The sequence below is a fragment of the Vicia villosa genome, linkage group LG3 (assembly GCF_029867415.1).
Source record: "Vicia villosa cultivar HV-30 ecotype Madison, WI linkage group LG3, Vvil1.0, whole genome shotgun sequence".
In the NCBI taxonomy this organism is placed as follows: Eukaryota; Viridiplantae; Streptophyta; class Magnoliopsida; order Fabales; family Fabaceae; genus Vicia; species Vicia villosa.
This window is the reverse complement of record NC_081182.1, coordinates 166,149,997-166,173,025: the sequence shown is the minus strand read 5'-3', so window position 1 is coordinate 166,173,025 and position 23,029 is coordinate 166,149,997. Positions and strand designations below refer to the sequence as shown.

At 35.8% G+C, this 23,029-nt stretch overlaps 3 long non-coding RNA genes across 3 annotated transcripts; all 3 read left to right on the top strand.

The window, feature by feature from the left end:
- The first annotated feature begins 2,773 nt into the window (after positions 1–2,773).
- On the top strand, positions 2,774–4,564 carry LOC131656881 (uncharacterized). Its single transcript, XR_009300354.1, has 3 exons — positions 2,774–3,144; positions 3,239–3,431; positions 3,957–4,564. It is a non-coding gene; the product is annotated as an uncharacterized LOC131656881 (long non-coding RNA).
- Positions 4,565–11,311: 6,747 nt separating this feature from the next.
- On the top strand, positions 11,312–13,101 carry LOC131656880 (uncharacterized). Its single transcript, XR_009300353.1, has 3 exons — positions 11,312–11,681; positions 11,776–11,968; positions 12,494–13,101. It is a non-coding gene; the product is annotated as an uncharacterized LOC131656880 (long non-coding RNA).
- A 5,542-nt stretch (positions 13,102–18,643) lies between these two features.
- Positions 18,644–20,446, top strand: LOC131656879 (uncharacterized). The gene is made up of 3 exons (XR_009300352.1): positions 18,644–19,014; positions 19,109–19,301; positions 19,827–20,446. It is a non-coding gene; the product is annotated as an uncharacterized LOC131656879 (long non-coding RNA).
- The last annotated feature ends 2,583 nt before the right edge of the window (positions 20,447–23,029 follow it).

The window sequence follows — 23,029 nt, the reverse complement described above, 5'->3', positions numbered from 1 at the left end:
ATCCTTTGGACTACCAACACTAAACCAACAGAATACCAATAGGGGATCCAGATGAACTTGATTATCTTTTAGCACAACTTGCACCAAGACTTTGTAATACATCATAAAATCTTGACAAAATTGGGCAGAGTAACGGCTGTGTACAGATGAATTCCTTATCACAATGCCTTGGAATTGACCATCAAGGACTTTCGAGGAAATACTTGCATACACAAACAGAAAACAATCCAATGCCTTGGAGTAAACTCCAAGAACTTCCAGGTAGAATAACAGTATAACAAGGTCCAGAGGTGCTAGGTCCAAAAGGTCCTGATCTCCAAAGTGCTCGGGATAGTAACCAATAGTCCATAAAGAGCCTTATGTCCTTTTTTATTATTTAAGTTCGTTATTAGTGTTTTAGAACAAAATAAAATATGGTTCAAATGGAAAAAAGGAAAATGGAGGAAACATAAACATATGTCCAAATGGACAAAAAGAAAATAGCGGAAACATAAACATACGTCTGTAGCGGCCGGCCAAAAATATTCGAGTGTTTGCACATTCGAAATACAGAGTCGCCACCAAATTTTATTTATCCCAAAAGGGAAGGGAAAATAATGATAAAACCCACGAAGAAAGATAAAAGGGATAAGATAGTTATGATAACCAGATTTAGGGTTCGGGAGTCGGTTAGGCAAGGGGAAGGTATTAGCATCCCTCACCTCCATCGTACTCGATGGGACCCATTTAGTTAATCTTGTGATCGTTTGTTAGCTTGAGTTTTACTTGCGTTTTTGTTATTATGAGGAAGAAACAAAATTAAAGTTTTTATTATCGTGCTCGCCAAGACATTTGAGTCTTGTGCCTACATATCTTCAATGGAAGAATCAGAGCGATTGTAGTTCGAAAGAACTACGGATTTGTTGGATGATTTTATGGGTCTAATCGCACTTGGGCGAGAAGACGATTTTTTGAATGTAGTTCGCACTTGGGCGAAGAGAATATGAGTTTTGAATTGAAATCGTTTTATGAAAAAGTGGAATTCAAGCATTTAAACAATGGCTTAACGGCCATCGTCTAAAATACTTGAAAGAGCATTTGCTAAATTGAGATAGATGAAGGTTTTAATGGGATACAAGCATTCAAACAAAGGCTTAACGGCCATCGCCTAAATGCTTGCAAGAGCAACTTGTACAAGTACGTACAAACGCCTTTTGGGCAATGAAAGAGATTGAAACGATTTGAGTTTTTAAGAAGTCTTTAATGGGATACAAGCATTCAAACAAAGGCTTAACGGCCATTGCCTAAATGCTTTAGAATAACTTGTACAAGTACGTACAAACCCTTCTAAATTCAACCATTGCAGACTAAACTCGTTTTGATTGGAAAAAGGAACTTGGTATTGACCAAGATTTGTTATGCAAGAGATTCTCACTTGGGCGAATGAAAGGAATTATTTGATGAGTTGAAATTGTTTCTTTTTAGAGTGTTTTTTCTAAAGAGTCAAATCGAGTTTGATTGAGTCTCCAATGGAGTCTAAGCATTCAAACAAAGGCTTAACGGCCATCGCCCAAATCCTTTAGAGCAACTTGTACAAGTACGTATAAACCCCTCTTGATTCATCCATTATAGACCGAAACTCAGTTCAATTTATTAGAATATTCTTTTATATATAAAAACAAGTTGGAAAAGAGAAAAAAGAGTTTGGTATTGACCAATATTTGTTTATGAAAAAGGAAAGTTCTAATGAGTTGAAATTATTTAATTTTTATGTTTTGTTGAAAGATCGGACAAAACAAATTTTAGGGTTTTTTAATGGAATCTAAGCATTCAAACAAAAGCTTAACGGCCATCGCCTAAATGCTTTAGAGCAACTTGAAAAAGTACGTACAAACCCCTATTGATTCATCCATTATAAACTAAATTCGATTTGATTAAAAAACGTTTTGTAGAGAAAGGTGAGACAAATCGAATTTTAAGGATCTTTAATGGAATCAAAGCATTCAAACAAAATCTTAACAGCCATCGCCTAAATGCTTTAGAGCAACTTGTACAAGTACGTACAAACCCCTCTTGATTCATCCATTATAGATCGAATTCGATTTTATTATTTTTAAAGAAAACTTTGGAATTTTGAAAGTGAGGAAGGAGCATTTTTTTAAGAAGACGCTTGGTGTTGACCAAGATTTTTATTATGACATGTTTGAGTATAAAGTGTAACGGGAAAGAAACTTGATGTTGATCAAGTGTTTGAAGTCATATTAAAACTGATTGATATTATCGCATATGCATTTCATCTTAATTAGAAAGGAATAAAGTCTAAAGCGAATGGCGAGAGAAAAATAATAATCAAACACAAGATCAAGCATACGAGAATATGACAAACAAATTGTACAACAATTCTAGCAAGATTATTTATAAGAGATAAGGAACTTAAAGAAAATATTTTTTGATCATTCGAAATGTTTTTTGAAAGAAATTTCTAACGTACATCTAAAGACATAATATTTTTTTTTGTCTCTTTAATTTGACAAATAAGAAAGGAAAATTAAATATATTTTAGTGATTTTTTTGTTTTATCATTTTTCAATAACAACAAAATTATTAAATAAAAAAACTAAACAAGGAAGATGTATATGGGCCAAGGGACCTATTCAGAATTGACACAAGGCCCATGGAAATAGAAGAAATAAATAGCAAAAAAAAAACAACCAAGAAGAGATCATTGGGCTGAACCGGGTCAAACCGGATCCAAGGCCCTCACTCGGGTTCTGCATGAGCTGGGTAAAGAAACCCTAAAATTCAAACTGAATCCCCAAATGCAACGAATCTGAAACGCATCTCTCTTCCTCTCTTATCGTTTCGAAAGAAACTTCTGCCTCTCTCGATCATGTTGTTTCAATCGCAAAAAATAAATCACAGATATCCAATACTCTATCCCAACCCGAACCCCAAGCAGCAAACATTCGATATTATCAGAAATCGAAGCACACGCGAGTTGCAGTATGATTCGGTCTTCAACAAAGAAGAAGAATCACCATGAAATTTTGAAGAGAATCAGCAAGCATTCTGCTCTACCAAAATCCAGTCTCCATAACAATCCGGTGAAATTTAGCGTATGAGCGCTTTCACGATTGTGTTCGGGTCATCCGTGGATTTCAATTGGTAAGTCAAAAATCGAACGTATGTTAATATGATTTACGCTATGGAATTTCGAAGAGAAAAACTATTGATAATAACTTATTTATGGCTTGTGCAGGAAAAACGAAATACGGACAAAAACCGAAACCTCGGCGTTATGGAGTTCTGGCTTGAAGCTAGCGTCTCTATAAGCTTTCATCGGTGGTTAAAGCAAATGCTTAAGCAGGGCATCAGAAAGAAACAAAAATCAACAACATAAGGACCAAACGAAGTTACATATTTTATATTAGTGAAGCAGTAAAGTTTTTCAGGTAAGCTTTATACCTTCTTCCTAGTTTTATGTAGTTGACTGAAATATTTCTTCTTCTAAATCTGTATGGTGGGTTGAATGTTGGGGTTTTAGGCTCAATCAAATGGAGTTTCAATGGAGAGTCTTTAGTGAGGTGAGTGAAGGGTTTTTTTTTTCTGAGTTTTGTGATGGCTGCCGAATCTTTTTTTCTTTTCAATGAAACAGTGGTTGAATATATAGTGCTTAGGTTTGGGAATAATTCTAGGGATGGATGGATGTTGTTTAGGTTTGGAAACAAATCTGGAAAATATGCAGTATACTTTTGTGTGACAGCTTGTGTTTTGCTATTTTCCTACTACTTTCTGATATTTCTCATGTGCTAATGTCTTGAAATTTCCCTCCTCTTTTCTTTTTGAATTTGGGTTGATTTTGTTGTCTTGAACCAACTACTAATGGGCCTGCATAATTCTATTTTGTTGCAAAGTTTATGGACAATTATTTAGGCCATGTTGCTTTGATTTTATGGTTTCTTGTCTTTTGTTTCAAGGGCTATTTCATGGAAGGTGATGCAAGGATGTTGAAAGCATTGGTTAGAAGTTTGACAATCGAAGAATGCTCGAAGACTATCAAAAAAGCTATATAAAAAAATAATGATTGGAATCAAATTTATGTAACTTGTAGTTTTTGGTTTAGGCTTTTAGAACTTTGCATTTGAAAGATAAATATTCTCTGTAATTTAAAGAAATTCTCTTGTAAATTCACTTCCAACACTAAAGAAACATCCTTATGAATTTCTTCCTTTGAATTCTTGAATCAAACATTCGCTATTCTTTTGCAAACTTGGCACTTAATCTTGCATTCTCAATGCAAAGAAACACAACTTCACCCGAAACCAATGAACATAACCAAATGATTCTTGAATGGATGATTGAATCAAAGTCCTGATGAATGAGGCCCTACCCTTAAAAGAGGTGTTTAGGTCCAAGTCATTGACTAAATGACTTCCAAGGGAAGTGGAACGTCCCAATCAAATAAAGAACAAGGACCTAAGTCAACCAAAATTTCATGATCTTATGCAGAAACCTTAATTTTGTACAAAAGTCTATTATTTGAACTCATGCCTTAGTGAGTGAATGAATGATATGCAAATGACTTAGTGGAATGAAATGTATGGGTCAAAAATTGGGGTATGATAGATGCTCCTATTTAAGTGTCTTCAATCTAGAGATATGAAGATTGAAATCTTCGTCTCGACGTGATTGAAGGGACTTAAATACAAAAATACACAATTTTTGACCCAAATATGCCTATGATATGATATGCACAAATGCCTATGAGGGAAATTAATGGTACAAGGTGTCACAAGAGACAAACTACCACGAGAGAAACAAAGTAAAAAACAAATTAACTCCACTAGGGAATATCGACAAAGCGACCCAATTAGGAAAAGGATTGCAACAAAAGGATATTCAAGTCAACTAGGAAATGGGATCCAACTCCACTGGAGAAGAGATTACAAGTCTACAGGGGAAAATACCTCACTGGCGGAGAAACAAAAGATACACCGACGTTTACTGAAGGTGAACTACCGACTTTTACTGAAGGTAGAGAAATAAAAGAATCACCGACGTTTACTGAAGGTGAACTACCGACTTTTACTGAAGGTAGAGAAATGAAAGATACACCAACGTTTACTGAAGGTGAACTACCAACTTTTACTGAAGGTAGAGAAACGAAAGATACACCGACGTTTACTGAAGGTGAACTACCAACTTTTACTGAAAGTAGAGAAACAAGAGATACACCAACGTTTACTGAAGGTGAACTACCAACTTTTACTGAAGGTAGGGAAACAAAAGAATCACCGACATTTACTGAAGGTGAACTACCAACTTTTACTGAAGGTAGAGAAACAAGAAATACACCTACGTTAATGAAGGTGAACTACCAACTTTTACTGATGGTAGGGAAACAAAAGAATCACCGACGTTTACTGAAGGTGAACTAGCAACTTTTACTGATGGTAGAAAAACAAAAGATACACCGACGTTTACTGAAGGTGAACTACCAACTTTTACTGAAGGTAGAGAAACAAGAGATACACCAACGTTTACTAAAGGTGAACTACCAACTTTTACTGAAAGTAGAGAAACAAGAGATACACCAACGTTTACTGAAGGTGAACTACCAACTTTTACTGAAGGTAGAGAAATAAGAGATACACCAACGATTATTGAAGGTGAACTACCAACTTTTATTGATGGTAGGGAAACAAAAGAATCACCGACGTTTACTGAAGGTGAATTACCAACGTTTACTGATGGTAAAGAAACAAAAGGATTGATGGATATTGGAGAGAGGAAACACATTAACCAATGGATTGATGGAGGTAAAGCAAAATGTTATCAACTTGTGAGTCGATTCCAAGACAACTACATAACGGACATTAACCAGTGGATTAATGAATGTTTGACAAAGAACCTTTTTCAACCAGTGGGTTGCTTCGATGCAAACAAAAAAAGTAAACGACTGGCTTCAACCAGTGGGTTGACAAAACAAGTGATATTCAATTAGTGGATTGACACAAAAAAGATAAACTTCAACCAGTGGGTTGACAAAACAAGATAATATTCAATCAGTGGATTGACACGAAAAAAGATAAATTTCAACCAGTGGGTTGACAAAACGAGTGATATTCAATCAGTGGATTGACACAAAAAAGATAACTTCAACCAGTAGGTTGACAAAATAAGTGATCGTCAATCAGTGGATTGACATAAAAAAGATAAACTTCAACCAGTGGGTTGACAAAACAAATGATAGTCAATCAGTGGATCGACACGAAAAAAGATAAACTTCAACCAGTGGGTTGACAAAACGAGTGATAGTCAACCAGTGGATCGACACGAAAAAGATAAACTTCAACCAGTGGGTTGACAAAACGAGTGATAGTCAATCAGTGGATTGACACGAAAAAGATAAACTTCAACCAGTGGATTGACAAAACAAGTGATGTTCACTCAGTGGATTGACACGAAAGAGATAAACTTCAACCAGTGGGTTGACAAAACAAGTGATGTTCAATCAGTGGATTGACACGAAAGAGATAAACTTCAACCAGTGGGTTGACAAAACAAGTGATGTTCAATCAGTGGATTGACACGAAAGAGATAAACTTCAACCAGTGGGATGACAAAACAAGATAATAGCTTTCAACCGGTGGGCACAAGAAGTGGGAAAACTTTCCTCAACCAGTGGGTTGATAGGAAGTGAAAGATTAATCTTCTACCAATGAGTTGATTCAAATGGTGAGAAAGTGTTTGGTCCCAACTAGAGGGTTGACAAAACAAATGACTTTCAATCAGCGGATTGACAACAATTGAAAAATGCGATCCATGATTAAATTCAACCAGTGGGCTGACAAAAATGAACAGAATGGTTCTCAACCAGTAGGCTGATTCAAAAGACCAGGAGGTAAATGATCAATTTCAACCAGTGGGTTGGAAAAGGTTAACAAGCATGTTCTCAACCAGTGGATTGGCAAGAAAATAATGATTGTAGTGACATCGTTGGGGATTATGAATCCATGCATGCTTTTTGCTTATGCATGAGATATTTTTGTTTCTTTTGTGCAAATTGATGCACGTGTAATGATGTATGATGGTTGATCAATGCAAGTAATGAATTTACTAGATGTATGCCAATGGGCATCAAAATTTTTCTTTGGGGACCCATGGTGGGTCGAGTTTGGTTTTCAATGGAAAAGGCCGATCAGGATTGAATTTTTTATTTGTAATTGTTGTGGGATGATGCCCCATGAATGATATGCATGATTTATGAATGCATTCTATGAGTAAAATTTATGGTTTGGAATGTTTTGACATGTGACCCAGTGGAGGGTCATGATTTTTTTTGAAGTTGAAAAGGTTCCTTGGTAGGAGGTTTGTGCAAGCATAATTCCAGACACTTATTCTAAGTTTGAGGACTGCTTGATATGGCATAGTCTGCTTAGACTGCTTGAAGGAAAGGTCTTGGCCTTGATTTGCCCCAGAATGCTGAGTCTATGGAGAAATTTGCTTCAATAAAGTTTTGGATTCAAACTGATGATCCTGAGATGACATGCCCCAGAACTTGGGAACTTTGAAATGGAATGCCCCTGAATGATGGACTTCTGAAGTGATGTGACCTTGATGGTTCCACTTTAGGCTCTTCAATTGATTTCCAATGTTGGAACTTCCTTGATGGAAAGTGCTGACTTGCAAATGAAACTATTCAATTCAAAAATGGTAATTTTAATGCGACGTGCATGCGAGTTTTGAAATCAAATAATTTATTGAAATGAAATTGTGGTATACGATGAATAAATCTCAATGAGGATGCAATGAAAGTTTGAAATTCAAGGTGTGAAAGATGATGTGATAGCGTGGTATCCAAACAAATGATTAGCAAATATTCAAGAGTCAGGCTAACACAACCTTGCTTTAGTATGCTTTCAAAAGAAACCTTGCTTCAATTAGGACTCAAAGGTTGTAACGTGGCAAGGTTCACGGTTAAAGAAACAAAGGATATAGGCTCAAATTTTGATTTTAACCCACCCATTCTCCGTGATATACTCCAGTCCTAAGTTCAGTTAATTCTCACAAGTATTCGGTTTCCAAGAGAATTTGCATATGATAATTGAGAACCATTGGATTCTAAAGTGGCAGTCAACTATTCTTTTTTGGTAGTCACACAAGTTTGTTCGTGTTTTTCTTTTGACTATGATCTTTTGATCTCTTTTTTATTTTGACTTTTGTATCCCTAATTTTTTTTGCCTAAGTCTCCTTTTTAGGTTTTGACTTAGCAGGATTTTCCTTGATTTTTTTTTTTGGAACAAACTTGTATGACATTTGTTCAATGATATGAGAATTTGAGAGTTGTGACTGCCATATTGATGTTCCAAGGGAAACAACTGTTATAAGCTTTGTATGTTCACTACTACTTCGACATTGTGTACGAAGAGAGGATGCGGTTGAACCTTTGGTCGGGAATGGTTCCCATAAAATGATTCTCTTTGGAAATCAGATGCAGTAGTCACTTTAACTGAACATCTACTCTGCCCCAGGTTTTGATTAAGGGTTTCAATTGTCATGTAGACGGAAAAACACCAACTTCTAAGGCCCAAATGGGTTAACGAAGGATTATCTTCCTTATATCTCCGGTGTTTGGGGATTTGAAAGAATGCCTGTACGTCATCAACGAAGTTTTATTTGAAAGCACACTTATGCAAATTGGATATTTGTTTTTCATCATTCTCCCTCTAATACTTGCTTAGACAGAAAGCTGATAAAGAAAGTAAAGTGGAAAAGCACATTTTTTTTTGTATTTTTGAATTTGTGTAAATGATACGGAAATAAAACATGAGAACATGTTTATGATTGATTCAAAATAAATGCAATGTTCATTTCATTAAAATTACAATTAAGGATGACAAAATTCAAATGCAATACAACACAATAACAACAAGGACGAGCTTTATCGCCTGGTAATTGGCTTTTAGGCATATTCCCAGTGTCTTGACACTCTTCAGGGCATGGGATTGTTCAACCACCTCGTGTGTCGAGGTTGACCCTTCTTGGCGATTAATGCTTGAAGCATTTCCATGATGTTGACCACAGATCCTCTGAATTCATTTCTTATCCCTTTGAAGTTCACTCAACGTCTTCTGAGACATACTTCGAGTCCAATAGAGTGTCGGGTAATTAACTTGCTTTGCCAACCGTTGGAGGAAGAAAAGTATGAGTATTGGATTTTGGAAATGAGAATGCATGTTAATGAATGCAAATGCATGATGATTTTATTTTTGTTTTTAATGCAAAAATGAATGCCATTTCATATCATGTATGATTCACAAGTAATAGATTTCCAATCAATTGGATACAGAAAGATTCAAATTACCTGGCATACAGTCTAAGGTTTTTATGTTGGAAAGGTTCTAGACACGGTTCTCGGAGTTACAAACTCTTTTTGAAAGAACTACGGATTTGTTGGATGATTTTATGGGTCTAATCGCACTTGGGCGAGAAGACGATTTTTTGAATGTAGTTCGCACTTGGGCGAAGAGAAGATGAGTTTTGAATTGAAATCGTTTTATGAAAAAGTGGAATTCAAGCATTTAAACAACGGCTTAACGGCCATCGCCTAAAATACTTGAAAGAGCATTTGCTAAATTGAGCTTGATGAAGTTTTTAATGGGATACAAGCATTCAAACAAAGGCTTAACGGCCATCGCCTAAATGCTTGAAAGAGCAACTTGTACAAGTACGTACATACCCCTTTTGGGCAATGAAAGAGATTGAAACGATTTGAGTTTTTAAGAAGTCTTTAATGGGATACAAGCATTCAAACAAAGGCTTAACGGTCATCTCCTAAATGCTTTAGAACAACTTGTACAAGTACGTACAAACCCTTCTAAATTCAACCATTGCAGACTAAACTCGTTTTGATTGGAAAAAGGAACTTGGTATTGACCAAGATTTGTTATGCAAGAGATTCGCACTTGGGCGAATGAAAGGAATTATTTGATGAGTTGAAATTGTTTTTTTTTAGAGTGTTTTTTCTAAAGAGGAAAATCGAGTTTGAATGAGTCCCCAATGGAGTCTAAGCATTCAAACAAAGGCTTAACGGCCATCGCCCAAATGCTTTAGAGCAACTTGTACAAGTACGTACAAACCCCTCTTGATTCATCCATTATAGACCGAAACTCAGTTCGATTTATTAGAATATTCTTTTATATATAAAAACAAGTTGGAAAAGAGAAAAAAAAAGAGTTTGGTATTGACCAATATTTGTTTATGAAAAAGGAAAGTTCTAATGAGTTGAAATTATTTAATTTTTATGTTTTGTTGAAAGATCGGACAAAACGAATTTTAGGGTTTTTTTAATGGAATCTAAGCATTCAAACAAAAGCTTAACGGCCATCGCCTAAATGCTTTAGAGCAACTTGTACAAGTACGTACAAACCCCTCTTGATTCATCCATTATAAACTAAATTCGATTTGATTAAAAAACGTTTTGTAGAGAAAGGTGAGACAAATCGAATTTTAAGGATCTTTAATGGAATCAAAGCATTCAAACAAAAGCTTAACGGCCATCGCCTAAATGCTTTAGAGCAACTTGTACAAGTACGTACAAACCCCTCTTGATTCATCCATTATAGATCGAATTCGATTTTATTATTTTTAAAGAAAACTTTGGAATTTTGAAAGTGAGGAAGGAGCATTTTTTTAAGAAGACGCTTGGTGTTGACCAAGATTTTTATTATGACATGTTTGAGTATAAAGTGTAACGGGAAAGAAACTTGATGTTGATCAAGTGTTTGAAGTCATATTAAAACTGATTGATATTATCGCATATGCATTTCATCTTAATTAGAAAGGAATAAAGTCTAAAGCGAATTGCGAGAGAAAAATAATAATCAAACACAAGATCAAGCATACGAGAATATGACAAACAAATTGTACAACAATTCTAGCAAGATTATTTATAAGAGATAAGGAACTTAAAGAAAATATTTTTTGATCATTCGAAATGTTTTTTGAAAGAAATTTCTAACGTACATCTAAAGACATAATATTTTTTTTTGTCTCTTTAATTTGACAAATAAGAAAGGAAAATTAAATATATTTTAGTGATTTTTTTGTTTTATCATTTTTCAATAACAACAAAATTATTAAATAAAAAAACTAAACAAGGAAGATGTATATGGGCCAAGGGACCTATTCAGAATTGACACAAGGCCCATGGAAATAGAAGAAATAAATAGCAAAAAAAAAACAACCAAGAAGAGATCATTGGGCTGAACCGGGTCAAACCGGATCCAAGGCCCTCACTCGGGTTCTGCATGAGCTGGGTAAAGAAACCCTAAAATTCAAACTGAATCCCCAAATGCAACGAATCTGAAACGCATCTCTCTTCCTCTCTTATCGTTTCGAAAGAAACTTCTGCCTCTCTCGATCATGTTGTTTCAATCGCAAAAAATAAATCACAGATATCCAATACTCTATCCCAACCCGAACCCCAAGCAGCAAACATTCGATATTATCAGAAATCGAAGCACACGCGAGTTGCAGTATGATTCGGTCTTCAACAAAGAAGAAGAATCACCATGAAATTTTGAAGAGAATCAGCAAGCATTCTGCTCTACCAAAATCCAGTCTCCATAACAATCCGGTGAAATTTAGCGTATGAGCGCTTTCACGATTGTGTTCGGGTCATCCGTGGATTTCAATTGGTAAGTCAAAAATCGAACGTATGTTAATATGATTTACGCTATGGAATTTCGAAGAGAAAAACTATTGATAATAACTTATTTATGGCTTGTGCAGGAAAAACGAAATACGGACAAAAACCGAAACCTCGGCGTTATGGAGTTCTGGCTTGAAGCTAGCGTCTCTATAAGCTTTCATCGGTGGTTAAAGCAAATGCTTAAGCAGGGCATCAGAAAGAAACAAAAATCAACAACATAAGGACCAAACGAAGTTACATATTTTATATTAGTGAAGCAGTAAAGTTTTTCAGGTAAGCTTTATACCTTCTTCCTAGTTTTATGTAGTTGACTGAAATATTTCTTCTTCTAAATCTGTATGGTGGGTTGAATGTTGGGGTTTTAGGCTCAATCAAATGGAGTTTCAATGGAGAGTCTTTAGTGAGGTGAGTGAAGGGTTTTTTTTTTCTGAGTTTTGTGATGGCTGCCGAATCTTTTTTTCTTTTCAATGAAACAGTGGTTGAATATATAGTGCTTAGGTTTGGGAATAATTCTAGGGATGGATGGATGTTGTTTAGGTTTGGAAACAAATCTGGAAAATATGCAGTATACTTTTGTGTGACAGCTTGTGTTTTGCTATTTTCCTACTACTTTCTGATATTTCTCATGTGCTAATGTCTTGAAATTTCCCTCCTCTTTTCTTTTTGAATTTGGGTTGATTTTGTTGTTTTGAACCAACTACTAATGGGCCTGCATAATTCTATTTTGTTGCAAAGTTTATGGACAATTATTTAGGCCATGTTGCTTTGATTTTATGGTTTCTTGTCTTTTGTTTCAAGGGCTATTTCATGGAAGGTGATGCAAGGATGTTGAAAGCATTGGTTAGAAGTTTGACAATCGAAGAATGCTCGAAGACTATCAAAAAAGCTATATAAAAAAATAATGATTGGAATCAAATTTATGTAACTTGTAGTTTTTGGTTTAGGCTTTTAGAACTTTGCATTTGAAAGATAAATATTCTCTGTAATTTAAAGAAATTCTCTTGTAAATTCACTTCCAACACTAAAGAAACATCCTTATGAATTTCTTCCTTTGAATTCTTGAATCAAACATTCGCTATTCTTTTGCAAACTTGGCACTTAATCTTGCATTCTCAATGCAAAGAAACACAACTTCACCCGAAACCAATGAACATAACCAAATGATTCTTGAATGGATGATTGAATCAAAGTCCTGATGAATGAGGCCCTACCCTTAAAAGAGGTGTTTAGGTCCAAGTCATTGACTAAATGACTTCCAAGGGAAGTGGAACGTCCCAATCAAATAAAGAACAAGGACCTAAGTCAACCAAAATTTCATGATCTTATGCAGAAACCTTAATTTTGTACAAAAGTCTATTATTTGAACTCATGCCTTAGTGAGTGAATGAATGATATGCAAATGACTTAGTGGAATGAAATGTATGGGTCAAAAATTGGGGTATGATAGATGCTCCTATTTAAGTGTCTTCAATCTAGAGATATGAAGATTGAAATCTTCGTCTCGACGTGATTGAAGGGACTTAAATACAAAAATACACAATTTTTGACCCAAATATGCCTATGATATGATATGCACAAATGCCTATGAGGGAAATTAATGGTACAAGGTGTCACAAGAGACAAACTACCACGAGAGAAACAAAGTAAAAAACAAATTAACTCCACTAGGGAATATCGACAAAGCGACCCAATTAGGAAAAGGATTGCAACAAAAGGATATTCAAGTCAATTAGGAAATGGGATCCAACTCCACTGGAGAAGAGATTACAAGTCTACAGGGGAAAATACCTCACTGGCGGAGAAACAAAAGATACACCGACGTTTACTGAAGGTGAACTACCGACTTTTACTGAAGGTAGAGAAATAAAAGAATCACCGACGTTTACTGAAGGTGAACTACCGACTTTTACTGAAGGTAGAGAAATGAAAGATACACCAACGTTTACTGAAGGTGAACTACCAACTTTTACTGAAGGTAGAGAAACGAAAGATACACCGACGTTTACTGAAGGTGAACTACCAACTTTTACTGAAAGTAGAGAAACAAGAGATACACCAACGTTTACTGAAGGTGAACTACCAACTTTTACTGAAGGTAGGGAAACAAAAGAATCACCGACATTTACTGAAGGTGAACTACCAACTTTTACTGAAGGTAGAGAAACAAGAAATACACCTACGTTAATGAAGGTGAACTACCAACTTTTACTGATGGTAGGGAAACAAAAGAATCACCGACGTTTACTGAAGGTGAACTAGCAACTTTTACTGATGGTAGAAAAACAAAAGATACACCGACGTTTACTGAAGGTGAACTACCAACTTTTACTGAAGGTAGAGAAACAAGAGATACACCAACGTTTACTAAAGGTGAACTACCAACTTTTACTGAAAGTAGAGAAACAAGAGATACACCAACGTTTACTGAAGGTGAACTACCAACTTTTACTGAAGGTAGAGAAATAAGAGATACACCAACGATTATTGAAGGTGAACTACCAACTTTTATTGATGGTAGGGAAACAAAAGAATCACCGACGTTTACTGAAGGTGAATTACCAACGTTTACTGATGGTAAAGAAACAAAAGGATTGATGGATATTGGAGAGAGGAAACACATTAACCAATGGATTGATGGAGGTAAAGCAAAATGTTATCAACTTGTGAGTCGATTCCAAGACAACTACATAACGGACATTAACCAGTGGATTAATGAATGTTTGACAAAGAACCTTTTTCAACCAGTGGGTTGCTTCGATGCAAACAAAAAAAGTAAACGACTGGCTTCAACCAGTGGGTTGACAAAACAAGTGATATTCAATTAGTGGATTGACACAAAAAAGATAAACTTCAACCAGTGGGTTGACAAAACAAGATAATATTCAATCAGTGGATTGACACGAAAAAAGATAAATTTCAACCAGTGGGTTGACAAAACGAGTGATATTCAATCAGTGGATTGACACAAAAAAGATAACTTCAACCAGTAGGTTGACAAAATAAGTGATCGTCAATCAGTGGATTGACATAAAAAAGATAAACTTCAACCAGTGGGTTGACAAAACAAATGATAGTCAATCAGTGGATCGACACGAAAAAAGATAAACTTCAACCAGTGGGTTGACAAAACGAGTGATAGTCAACCAGTGGATCGACACGAAAAAGATAAACTTCAACCAGTGGGTTGACAAAACGAGTGATAGTCAATCAGTGGATTGACACGAAAAAGATAAACTTCAACCAGTGGATTGACAAAACAAGTGATGTTCACTCAGTGGATTGACACGAAAGAGATAAACTTCAACCAGTGGGTTGACAAAACAAGTGATGTTCAATCAGTGGATTGACACGAAAGAGATAAACTTCAACCAGTGGGTTGACAAAACAAGTGATGTTCAATCAGTGGATTGACACGAAAGAGATAAACTTCAACCAGTGGGATGACAAAACAAGATAATAGCTTTCAACCGGTGGGCACAAGAAGTGGGAAAACTTTCCTCAACCAGTGGGTTGATAGGAAGTGAAAGATTAATCTTCTACCAATGAGTTGATTCAAATGGTGAGAAAGTGTTTGGTCCCAACTAGAGGGTTGACAAAACAAATGACTTTCAATCAGCGGATTGACAACAATTGAAAAATGCGATCCATGATTAAATTCAACCAGTGGGCTGACAAAAATGAACAGAATGGTTCTCAACCAGTAGGCTGATTCAAAAGACCAGGAGGTAAATGATCAATTTCAACCAGTGGGTTGGAAAAGGTTAACAAGCATGTTCTCAACCAGTGGATTGGCAAGAAAATAATGATTGTAGTGACATCGTTGGGGATTATGAATCCATGCATGCTTTTTGCTTATGCATGAGATATTTTTGTTTCTTTTGTGCAAATTGATGCACGTGTAATGATGTATGATGGTTGATCAATGCAAGTAATGAATTTACTAGATGTATGCCAGTGGGCATCAAAATTTTTCTTTGGGGACCCATGGTGGGTCGAGTTTGGTTTTCAATGGAAAAGGCCGATCAGGATTGAATTTTTTATTTGTAATTGTTGTGGGATGATGCCCCATGAATGATATGCATGATTTATGAATGCATTCTATGAGTAAAATTTATGGTTTGGAATGTTTTGACATGTGACCCAGTGGAGGGTCATGATTTTTTTTGAAGTTGAAAAGGTTCCTTGGTAGGAGGTTTGTGCAAGCATAATTCCAGACACTTATTCTAAGTTTGAGGACTGCTTGATATGGCATAGTCTGCTTAGACTGCTTGAAGGAAAGGTCTTGGCCTTGATTTGCCCCAGAATGCTGAGTCTATGGAGAAATTTGCTTCAACAAAGTTTTGGATTCAAACTGATGATCCTGAGATGACATGCCCCAGAACTTGGGAACTTTGAAATGGAATGCCCCTGAATGATGGACTTCTGAAGTGATGTGACCTTGATGGTTCCACTTTAGGCTCTTCAATTGATTTCCAATGTTGGAACTTCCTTGATGGAAAGTGCTGACTTGCAAATGAAACTATTCAATTCAAAAATGGTAATTTTAATGCGACGTGCATGCGAGTTTTGAAATCAAATAATTTATTGAAATGAAATTGTGGTATACGATGAATAAATCTCAATGAGGATGCAATGAAAGTTTGAAATTCAAGGTGTGAAAGATGATGTGATAGCGTGGTATCCAAACAAATGATTAGCAAATATTCAAGAGTCAGGCTAACACAACCTTGCTTTAGTATGCTTTCAAAAGAAACCTTGCTTCAATTAGGACTCAAAGGTTGTAACGTGGCAAGGTTCACGGTTAAAGAAACAAAGGATATAGGCTCAAATTTTGATTTTAACCCACCCATTCTCCGTGATATACTCCAGTCCTAAGTTCAGTTAATTCTCACAAGTATTCGGTTTCCAAGAGAATTTGCATATGATAATTGAGAACCATTGGATTCTAAAGTGGCAGTCAACTATTCTTTTTTGGTAGTCACACAAGTTTGTTCGTGTTTTTCTTTTGACTATGATCTTTTGATCTCTTTTTTATTTTGACTTTTGTATCCCTAATTTTTTTTGCCTAAGTCTCCTTTTTAGGTTTTGACTTAGCAGGATTTTCCTTGATTTTTTTTTTTGGAACAAACTTGTATGACATTTGTTCAATGATATGAGAATTTGAGAGTTGTGACTGCCATATTGATGTTCCAAGGGAAACAACTGTTATAAGCTTTGTATGTTCACTACTACTTCGACATTGTGTACGAAGAGAGGATGCGGTTGAACCTTTGGTCGGGAATGGTTCCCATAAAATGATTCTCTTTGGAAATCAGATGCAGTAGTCACTTTAACTGAACATCTACTCTGCCCCAGGTTTTGATTAAGGGTTTCAATTGTCATGTAGACGGAAAAACACCAACTTCTAAGGCCCAAATGGGTTAACGAAGGATTATCTTCCTTATATCTCCGGTGTTTGGGGATTTGAAAGAATGCCTGTACGTCATCAACGAAGTTTTATTTGAAAGCACACTTATGCAAATTGGATATTTGTTTTTCATCATTCTCCCTCTAATACTTGCTTAGACAGAAAGCTGATAAAGAAAGTAAAGTGGAAAAGCACATTTTTTTTTGTATTTTTGAATTTGTGTAAATGATACGGAAATAAAACATGAGAACATGTTTATGATTGATTCAAAATAAATGCAATGTTCATTTCATTAAAATTACAATTAAGGATGACAAAATTCAAATGCAATACAACACAATAACAACAAGGACGAGCTTTATCGCCTGGTAATTGGCTTTTAGGCATATTCCCAGTGTCTTGACACTCTTCAGGGCATGGGATTGTTCAACCACCTCGTGTGTCGAGGTTGACCCTTCTTGGCGATTAATGCTTGAAGCATTTCCATGATGTTGACCACAGATCCTCTGAATTCATTTCTTATCCCTTTGAAGTTCACTCAACGTCTTCTGAGACATACTTCGAGTCCAATAGAGTGTCGGGTAATTAACTTGCTTTGCCAACCGTTGGAGGAAGAAAAGTATGAGTATTGGATTTTGGAAATGAGAATGCATGTTAATGAATGCAAATGCATGATGATTTTATTTTTGTTTTTAATGCAAAAATGAATGCCATTTCATATCATGTATGATTCACAAGTAATAGATTTCCAATCAATTGGATACAGAAAGATTCAAATTACCTGGCATACAGTCTAAGGTTTTTATGTTGGAAAGGTTCTAGACACGGTTCTCGGAGTTACAAACTCTTTTTGAAAGAACTACGGATTTGTTGGATGATTTTATGGGTCTAATCGCACTTGGGCGAGAAGACGATTTTTTGAATGTAGTTCGCACTTGGGCGAAGAGAAGATGAGTTTTGAATTGAAATCGTTTTATGAAAAAGTGGAATTCAAGCATTTAAACAACGGCTTAACGGCCATCGCCTAAAATACTTGAAAGAGCATTTGCTAAATTGAGCTTGATGAAGTTTTTAATGGGATACAAGCATTCAAACAAAGGCTTAACGGCCATCGCCTAAATGCTTGAAAGAGCAACTTGTACAACAATTCTAGCAAGATTATTTATAAGAGATAAGGAACTTAAAGAAAATATTTTTTGATCATTCGAAATGTTTTTTGAAAGAAATTTCTAACGTACATCTAAAGACATAATATTTTTTTTTGTCTCTTTAATTTGACAAATAAGAAAGGAAAATTAAATATATTTTAGTGATTTTTTTGTTTTATCATTTTTCAATAACAACAAAATTATTAAATAAAAAAACTAAACAAGGAAGATGTATATGGGCCAAGGGACCTATTCAGAATTGACACAAGGCCCATGGAAATAGAAGAAATAAATAGCAAAAAAAAAACAACCAAGAAGAGATCATTGGGCTGAACCGGGTCAAACCGGATCCAAGGCCCTCACTCGGGTTCTGCATGAGCTGGGTAAAGAAACCCTAAAATTCAAACTGAATCCCCAAATGCAACGAATCTGAAACGCATCTCTCTTCCTCTCTTATCGTTTCGAAAGAAACTTCTGCCTCTCTCGATCATGTTGTTTCAATCGCAAAAAATAAATCACAGATATCCAATACTCTATCCCAACCCGAACCCCAAGCAGCAAACATTCGATATTATCAGAAATCGAAGCACACGCGAGTTGCAGTATGATTCGGTCTTCAACAAAGAAGAAGAATCACCATGAAATTTTGAAGAGAATCAGCAAGCATTCTGCTCTACCAAAATCCAGTCTCCATAACAATCCGGTGAAATTTAGCGTATGAGCGCTTTCACGATTGTGTTCGGGTCATCCGTGGATTTCAATTGGTAAGTCAAAAATCGAACGTATGTTAATATGATTTACGCTATGGAATTTCGAAGAGAAAAACTATTGATAATAACTTATTTATGGCTTGTGCAGGAAAAACGAAATACGGACAAAAACCGAAACCTCGGCGTTATGGAGTTCTGGCTTGAAGCTAGCGTCTCTATAAGCTTTCATCGGTGGTTAAAGCAAATGCTTAAGCAGGGCATCAGAAAGAAACAAAAATCAACAACATAAGGACCAAACGAAGTTACATATTTTATATTAGTGAAGCAGTAAAGTTTTTCAGGTAAGCTTTATACCTTCTTCCTAGTTTTATGTAGTTGACTGAAATATTTCTTCTTCTAAATCTGTATGGTGGGTTGAATGTTGGGGTTTTAGGCTCAATCAAATGGAGTTTCAATGGAGAGTCTTTAGTGAGGTGAGTGAAGGGTTTTTTTTTTCTGAGTTTTGTGATGGCTGCCGAATCTTTTTTTCTTTTCAATGAAACAGTGGTTGAATATATAGTGCTTAGGTTTGGGAATAATTCTAGGGATGGATGGATGTTGTTTAGGTTTGGAAACAAATCTGGAAAATATGCAGTATACTTTTGTGTGACAGCTTGTGTTTTGCTATTTTCCTACTACTTTCTGATATTTCTCATGTGCTAATGTCTTGAAATTTCCCTCCTCTTTTCTTTTTGAATTTGGGTTGATTTTGTTGTTTTGAACCAACTACTAATGGGCCTGCATAATTCTATTTTGTTGCAAAGTTTATGGACAATTATTTAGGCCATGTTGCTTTGATTTTATGGTTTCTTGTCTTTTGTTTCAAGGGCTATTTCATGGAAGGTGATGCAAGGATGTTGAAAGCATTGGTTAGAAGTTTGACAATCGAAGAATGCTCGAAGACTATCAAAAAAGCTATATAAAAAAATAATGATTGGAATCAAATTTATGTAACTTGTAGTTTTTGGTTTAGGCTTTTAGAACTTTGCATTTGAAAGATAAATATTCTCTGTAATTTAAAGAAATTCTCTTGTAAATTCACTTCCAACACTAAAGAAACATCCTTATGAATTTCTTCCTTTGAATTCTTGAATCAAACATTCGCTATTCTTTTGCAAACTTGGCACTTAATCTTGCATTCTCAATGCAAAGAAACACAACTTCACCCGAAACCAATGAACATAACCAAATGATTCTTGAATGGATGATTGAATCAAAGTCCTGATGAATGAGGCCCTAACCTTAAAAGAGGTGTTTAGGTCCAAGTCATTGACTAAATGACTTCCAAGGGAAGTGGAACGTCCCAATCAAATAAAGAACAAGGACCTAAGTCAACCAAAATTTCATGATCTTATGCAGAAACCTTAATTTTGTACAAAAGTCTATTATTTGAACTCATGCCTTAGTGAGTGAATGAATGATATGCAAATGACTTAGTGGAATGAAATGTATGGGTCAAAAATTGGGGTATGATAGATGCCCCTATTTAAGTGTCTTCAATCTAGAGATATGAAGATTGAAATCTTCGTCTCGACGTGAATGAAGGGACTTAAATACAAAAATACACAATTTTTGACCCAAATATGCCTATGATATGATATGCACAAATGCCTATGAGGGAAATTAATGGTACAAGGTGTCACAAGAGACAAACTACCACGAGAGAAACAAAGTAAAAAACAAATTAACTCCACTAGGGAATATCGACAAAGCGACCCAATTAGGAAAAGGATTGCAACAAAAGGATATTCAAGTCAACTAGGAAATGGGATCCAACTCCACTGGAGAAGAGATTACAAGTCTACAGGGGAAAATACCTCACTGGCGGAGAAACAAAAGATACACCGACGTTTACTGAAGGTGAACTACCGACTTTTACTGAAGGTAGAGAAATAAAAGAATCACCGACGTTTACTGAAGGTGAACTACCGACTTTTACTGAAGGTAGAGAAATGAAAGATACACCAACGTTTACTGAAGGTGAACTACCAACTTTTACTGAAGGTAGAGAAACGAAAGATACACCGACGTTTACTGAAGGTGAACTACCAACTTTTACTGAAAGTAGAGAAACAAGAGATACACCAACGTTTACTGAAGGTGAACTACCAACTTTTACTGAAGGTAGGGAAACAAAAGAATCACCGACATTTACTGAAGGTGAACTACCAACTTTTACTGAAGGTAGAGAAACAAGAAATACACCTACGTTAATGAAGGTGAACTACCAACTTTTACTGATGGTAGGGAAACAAAAGAATCACCGACGTTTACTGAAGGTGAACTAGCAACTTTTACTGATGGTAGAAAAACAAAAGATACACCGACGTTTACTGAAGGTGAACTACCAACTTTTACTGAAGGTAGAGAAACAAGAGATACACCAACGTTTACTAAAGGTGAACTACCAACTTTTACTGAAAGTAGAGAAACAAGAGATACACCAACGTTTACTGAAGGTGAACTACCAACTTTTACTGAAGGTAGAGAAATAAGAGATACACCAACGATTATTGAAGGTGAACTACCAACTTTTATTGATGGTAGGGAAACAAAAGAATCACCGACGTTTACTGAAGGTGAATTACCAACGTTTACTGATGGTAAAGAAACAAAAGGATTGATGGATATTGGAGAGAGGAAACACATTAACCAATGGATTGATGGAGGTAAAGCAAAATGTTATCAACTTGTGAGTCGATTCCAAGACAACTACATAACGGACATTAACCAGTGGATTAATGAATGTTTGACAAAGAACCTTTTTCAACCAGTGGGTTGCTTCGATGCAAACAAAAAAAGTAAACGACTGGCTTCAACCAGTGGGTTGACAAAACAAGTGATATTCAATTAGTGGATTGACACAAAAAAGATAAACTTCAACCAGTGGGTTGACAAAACAAGATAATATTCAATCAGTGGATTGACACGAAAAAAGATAAATTTCAACCAGTGGGTTGACAAAACGAGTGATATTCAATCAGTGGATTGACACAAAAAAGATAACTTCAACCAGTGGGTTGACAAAATAAGTGATCGTCAATCAGTGGATTGACATAAAAAAGATAAACTTCAACCAGTGGGTTGACAAAACAAGTGATAGTCAATCAGTGGATCGACACGAAAAAAGATAAACTTCAACCAGTGGGTTGACAAAACGAGTGATAGTCAACCAGTGGATCGACACGAAAAAGATAAACTTCAACCAGTGGGTTGACAAAACGAGTGATAGTCAATCAGTGGATTGACACGAAAAAGATAAACTTCAACCAGTGGATTGACAAAACAAGTGATGTTCACTCAGTGGATTGACACGAAAGAGATAAACTTCAACCAGTGGGTTGACAAAACAAGTGATGTTCAATCAGTGGATTGACACGAAAGAGATAAACTTCAACCAGTGGGTTGACAAAACAAGTGATGTTCAATCAGTGGATTGACACGAAAGAGATAAACTTCAACCAGTGGGATGACAAAACAAGATAATAGCTTTCAACCGGTGGGCACAAGAAGTGGGAAAACTTTCCTCAACCAGTGGGTTGATAGGAAGTGAAAGATTAATCTTCTACCAATGAGTTGATTCAAATGGTGAGAAAGTGTTTGGTCCCAACTAGAGGGTTGACAAAACAAATGACTTTCAATCAGCGGATTGACAACAATTGAAAAATGCGATCCATGATTAAATTCAACCAGTGGGCTGACAAAAATGAACAGAATGGTTCTCAACCAGTAGGCTGATTCAAAAGACCAGGAGGTAAATGATCAATTTCAACCAGTGGGTTGGAAAAGGTTAACAAGCATGTTCTCAACCAGTGGATTGGCAAGAAAATAATGATTGTAGTGACATCGTTGGGGATTATGAATCCATGCATGCTTTTTGCTTATGCATGAGATATTTTTGTTTCTTTTGTGCAAATTGATGCACGTGTAATGATGTATGATGGTTGATCAATGCAAGTAATGAATTTACTAGATGTATGCCAATGGGTAGGTCGACCTAGCAGTGCTTGCTGAAGTTTGCTCCCAGTTA